The 5,982-nt window shown below is 37.0% G+C and overlaps 1 non-coding gene across 1 annotated transcript; it reads left to right on the top strand.

Annotated features, from left to right (window-relative positions):
* The first annotated feature begins 805 nt into the window (after positions 1-805).
* Positions 806-912, top strand: LOC146946242 (small nucleolar RNA R71). Its single transcript, XR_015029432.1, has one exon. It is a non-coding gene; the product is annotated as a small nucleolar RNA R71 (small nucleolar RNA).
* Positions 913-5,982: the final 5,070 nt, after the last annotated feature.

Here is a 5,982-nt window from a genome sequence, read left to right as displayed (position 1 = left end):
AACCTTAGCAAAAGTTTTGCCTAACTTACTACCCCCAAAAGATATGACATTAACTCGGGCTTTGGGATTGGCTTCGGTTTGACCGGGAAAGACTCCCGGTGTTTGGGAAGAGGTAGCCACTTGTTGGGCTATATGAGCGATTTGAGTTTCAAGCATTTTAGAGTGAGTAGCAATAGAATCAACTTTGGTATTGAGCTTGGAAAGAGAATCATTCAGAAATCTGGTTTGGTTTTTAAGTTCTTGAAGTTGTTTGTTTTGGTTGGCAATAGAGTTTTCCAACAAAATTTCCAAATTAGATTTCTGAGTGAATCTCTGGTTGTTTGCATAACCGGGTGGTGCTACTTGTCCATAGGGATTTTGGTTTTTATAAAAATTTTGATTTTGTCTCATCCCTTGGTTGTATTGAGCGTAATTCATTTGCTCGACACCATTAATAGCACTACCTAGTTGGCAATCAACACCAGCATGACCAGCTATACCACATATTTAACAAGAAGGAGTAGAAGCAGAATTGATAGCACTAACATTGAGTTTCTCCAGTTTTTCAGTTAGTGTATCAATTTTTGAAGCAAGGTGGTCATAGTTAGAGACTTCGTACATACCTGCCTCCTTTTTGGAGGATGAAGAACTAGTGATGGCTCTCTCGTCAGTCCATTTGTAATGATTTTGAGCCATGTCTTCAATCAGGGCATATGCCTCCGTGTAGTTCTTGTTCATAAGTGCTCCACTTGCAGCTGCATCAACAGACATCTTAGTGGTATAAGACAAGCCATTATAAAAAGTGTGGACTATAAGCCACTTCTCTAGGCCATGGTGGGGACAAAGTCTTAGCATTTCTTTGAAACGCTCCCACGACTCATAGAGAGATTCCCCATCTTTTTGGTTGAACCGTGTGATTTAGTCTCTAAGTTTAGCGGTTTTAGATGGTGGAAAGAATCGGGCAAGGAATGCTTGCCTCATCTGATCCCATGAAGTAATGGAACCGACTTCGAGGGAATGGAACCAAGCGCTAGCTCTATCCCTTAAGGAAAAGGGAAAGAGATGAAGTCTTACGGCCTCTTGGTTCTCCTTCATGGTTCCACTAATTCGTAGGAAAACAGAGATGTGAAGATTGGGATCCTCAGTGGGGGATCCCGAGAATTGGTTTTGCTGCACCAAGTTAAGTAGAGCAGGCTTAATTTCAAAGTTGTCATCCTCAACCGTTGGGTACACAATAACAGCTTGTGGCTCAGCCGTAGACGGCGTTGCATACTCTTTGAGAGTGCGATTGGCCATGACGGTGTTATTTCGTGCGTCTCTCTTTCGTTTATGCAAATACCTTTTGATCTTGTTGATTATTACAACTCGATTTCTGGTTTTTCGATTAAAAAATTGAGAACCCAAGAAGTTAACGATAACAGAAAAATAAAAAGTTAAAAATAAAAAGAAAAAGAAAATAGAAAGAAGAAGAGAGAATTCTAATCACTGAGAAAAAGTTAATCAAATTAGTTAACTCCCCGGCAACGGCGCCAAAAACTTGATAGGGCCAAACCGCAAGTGCACGGCCTATCGAAGTAATAGTAGTAAGTAGAGTATCGTTCTGCTAGGGAGTTGTTCAATCTAATTAACTTTTAGAAAATTATTAGAGGAGAAGGAAATAAGAAGTTTGAGTGTGCAGTTGTTTGAAAGTAAATAACAATAATGATAAAGAGCCTTGGGATCATTGGTTCATCATAATAACGAATCTTTTCACAAGCAAGCCTTAAACTTATAATTATGCGTTAATCTTAATTACTAAGGACAAGTTTCTCTTTAGCATATCATAGCTCCTCTCGAAGTCAGTGAGTGTATCCCTCCAACAACCACACATATTCTCATGGGTGATTGCATTTGGGACCCTTGAAGATCGAAACTTTATGTGTCCCAAGGTTTGCTAGACTATTATCATGTTTCGCAAACCTTGTCTAAATTCACTTGTTCGGATATCAAAGCTCCGCGTTCGCTTTATGAATTGATATCTGTGATGATGAATTAACCATTATCAAACCCTCCGCGTTCGCTTCCACAGTTTGATAATAATTAATTCATGTTAAAACGGTGAATTTAGATTAGGAATTAAGGTAACATATAATTAGGGTTTAAGGCTTGGCTTGATCCAGATTACGTCATTAGACTTATCCAACGAGCCCAAGACAAAGAAGTCTACTCACTCATGTTCATCGTAGACATGGGGGAAGACGAGAGAATGCGATAAAGTAAATTGCGAGAAAAGAAAGTAAAAGGAAATAAAGACTTTATTGAAAATAAGACTTAAAATATTCAAAGGAAAGGTGAATGTTTATGGTGGAGAGCTACTCTATTTATAGATTTACAATCGACTTAGAAACTAAGCAACTAAAAGGATAAAACAGTAAAGCTGCAACAGGGTAACTTGGGCCCGAAGAAAAAGCAGCAAAACAGGTTTCTGGAACGGGCACGGCCGTGCCACATGTTGGCACGGGCCGTGCCAAGCTTCTGGTAAGGGGGGAATGTATTTTTGCCCCGTATCTTCGTATTCTCGCACTGTATTTGCTCCAGTCCTCTTTCTTTTGCTCCAAGGCACCTTCCACCATATATTCGTTCCTAAAATATAATAAAAAGCAATTTAAAGTAAAATATTCTAAAAGGAAATAAAATGCAATAAAATCAAATCAAATCTTAAATAAAACTAAACTAAATAAAGCATTAAAATAGACTATTCTATGACTCATCAATATGCTATAATTATGTGCTTATATTGCTCTGAACCTTTTTCTATGTTTTTCTCATCTCTTCTTTTTGGTTATTTATTTTTGTTAATGACAAAAGGGGGAGCATATGTGATAGTATTTAAAGGCTCTGAGCCCCATTAATGTTATTTGAAAATTAATTTTGAAAAACTTCTATCATCTTTACCTGAAAGGTATAAGCTTTGAACGAAAGAAGGAGTATCAAATTTCAAATAAAATTAATTGAACCATTCTTCTTATCTATAATCTACTTTTCATTTTTAAGCTCTAATATTATTTCGCGCTAAATGAATTTAATTAACCTGGATAGAACTTAGGGGGAGCTTACAAACCTCACCTTAAAGACTATCAGACTCAGGGGGAGTTAGAGCTTACAAACCTCAGACTCTGAGCTTACAAACCTCATAACCCCAAAGTCAACTTGTTAATTAGATTAACAACAATTGATCAAGTTTTAAATACTATTGTTTGTCATCATCAAAAAGGGGGAGATTGTTGGAACAAAATGTGTTTAACAATAAACCTTTAGAGTTTTGATGATAACAAGGTATTAAAAATTAACAATTGGAATTGCTAATATTTGTTCAATTGTACAGGACCATAGACAAAAAATTATATCATACAAAGGTTCTGAACGAGCAAATAAAGAGCAAAGGAATCAACAAAATTGAAGCTTAGAAGCTCCTGAAGGCAAAGCGCTCCTGAAGACGTGTGCTCCTGAAGACTAGAAGCTCCTGAAGGCAAAGCGCTCCTGAAGACGAGTGCTCCTGAAGAAGCTCCTGAAGACTAGTGCTCCTGAAGACTAGAGGTCCTTAAGTGCCACGTCATCAGAAGCTGCCTCATTAGAAGCTGCCTTATCAGAAGCTATTTTCACCAGAAGTTGAAGATCAACTGGATTTGCAGAATTCAAGAATTCAAGAGTTGTTTCATGGATTACAACGGTCTAAAGATGGCAGAAGACTAGTGGAAGTTTGCAACGGTCATTTCAAGAGTATTTGAAGGCATTTGTTTGCAAAAGGAACAAAAGCATTGACATTGTACTATGTACGAACTGTACAACCACCTTCTCCACTACCTGTTTTGTGTCGCCACTACAAGACAAGACAACAACTCTGAATATACAACCAATCCTGCAGAAATATTCCCTCTCAACTGGAATGGATTTGAAATTGGTTCTTCATAGGACAACAACCAAATCAGGCAAAAGATCATTGGTGAAAGATCAAGCTTCAACAACGACTCTTTTTGATGTGCTGGCAATTTCACAACGTCTCTTTCACACCTCTATATAAAGGAGTGAAGACTTAGAGTTTTACATACGACTCAACTACAATTTACAAGCGCCAAAACTCTGCTGGAATTGTTCTGCTTTCAGAGTCACTTAGAATTTATGTTTTCAAGTTCACATCTTAAAAATTCTTAAGTCTTAGAGTATGTATCTGATTTGTATTGTGAGCACCTCTGATTGTATATCATGTGTTCAACCTTAAACAATTTTCTGTGTAACTTTGTTTGTCTAGAAGTCTCTTGCTTTTGTGTTTGAGCATAGAAGTCTCTTGATTGTGTTCTTGAGCATAGGAAGACTCTTGCAAAGTGTGCTTGAGCAAAGGAAGTCTCTTGCTGTGTGCTTGAGCAATTGTAATCATATATTACATTATAGTGAACTCTCTTTGGAAGTGCAAGGGGGACATGACTGACTTCCAGTTTGTGGAAGGAACCTGTATAATTGTTTGTGTCTTTCGTCTTTCCTTTCTCTTTGTTTTATTCCGCTGCATACACTCATATTATCACACTTCAAAAGCTTATCATTGCTTCTGAACTCTAAGTGTCCTAATCTGTTTAGAGAAAAAGAAGAAACGTCCCACACAATTCAACCCCCCTTCTTGTGTTTTTCTCACCTTCACAGCCTGTAGATTTTTAGTGTTGAAAAGTGATGTGTTAGAAATGAATACTATTATTGAATCAAAAAATGTTGAGGTCTTTGAAAGTGTTTCCCTTGAAATCTAAACTAGAAAAATCAATAGTTGGACCTTTATGTGAATCTGATCCTTGTTCTAATGATTTTGAACTTGAACCTAGAAGGAGCACAAGAATTAGAGAAGAAACTAATTTAGGAGATGATTTTTTCCCTTTCTTAGTAGATGGATATCCCTGATATATAGTGATGTTATTTCTTCCCCTGATGGTCCTCTTTGGAAAGAAGCTATTAACAATGAAATACAATCAATTATGAGTAATCATACATGGGAGATAGTAGACTTGCCCCAAGGAGCAAAACCAATAGGGTGTAAGTGGTTCTTTAAAAGTAAGTTGAAACCTGATGGTTCAGTGGAAAAATATAAAGCTAGTGATGAGTCATAGATAGTATAATTTATTGCCTTATTTAGTTTAGTTTTATTTTAGATTTGATTTAGTTTTATTGCATTTTATTTTATATTAGAATATTTTACTTCAAATTATGTTTTATTTTATTTTAGGAATAAATATATGGTGGAAGGTGTCTTGAAGCAAAAGAAAGAGGACTGGAGCAAATACAGCGCAAGAATACGAAGATACGGGACAAAAATATGTTCCCACCAAGTCAGAAGCTTGGCACGGCCAGTGCCAACATGTGGCACGGCCGTGCCACCTCCAGGAGTCTCTTTTGCTGCTTTTTCTTCGGGCCCAAGTTACCCTGTTGCAGCTTTACTGTTTTACCCTTTTAGTTGCTTAGTTTCTAAGTCGATTGTAAAGCTATAAATAGAGTAGCTCTCCACCATAAACAATCATCTTTTACTTTGTTTATTTCAATTGCTATTTCAATAAAGTCTTTATTTCATTTTACTTTCTTCTTTTGCAATTTACTTTTATCGCATTCTCTCTTCTTCCCCCATGTCTACGATGAACATGAGTGAGTAGACTTCTTTGTCTTGGGATCGTTGGATAAGTCTAATGACGTAATCCGGATCAAGCTAAGTCTTAAACCCTAATTAATTGTTACCCTAATTCCTAATCTAAATTCACCGTTTTAACATGAATTAATTATTATCAAACTGTGGAAGCGAACGCGGAGGGTTTGATAATGGTTAATTCATCATCACAGATATCAATTCATAAAGCGAACGCGGAGCTTTGATATCCGAACAAGTGAATTTAGACAAGGTTTGCGAAACATGAGAATAGTCTAGCAAACCTTGGGACACATAAAGTTTCGATCTTCAAGGGTCCCAAAGGCAATCACCCATGAGAATAGGTG

Source organism: Medicago sativa, chromosome 2, assembly GCF_051527215.1.
Source record: "Medicago sativa cultivar Bolivia chromosome 2, Bolivia_mono, whole genome shotgun sequence".
Classification (NCBI taxonomy): Eukaryota; Viridiplantae; Streptophyta; class Magnoliopsida; order Fabales; family Fabaceae; genus Medicago; species Medicago sativa.
Note: the sequence above shows the minus strand (reverse complement) of the source record. Positions and strands in the feature narration are given on the sequence as shown.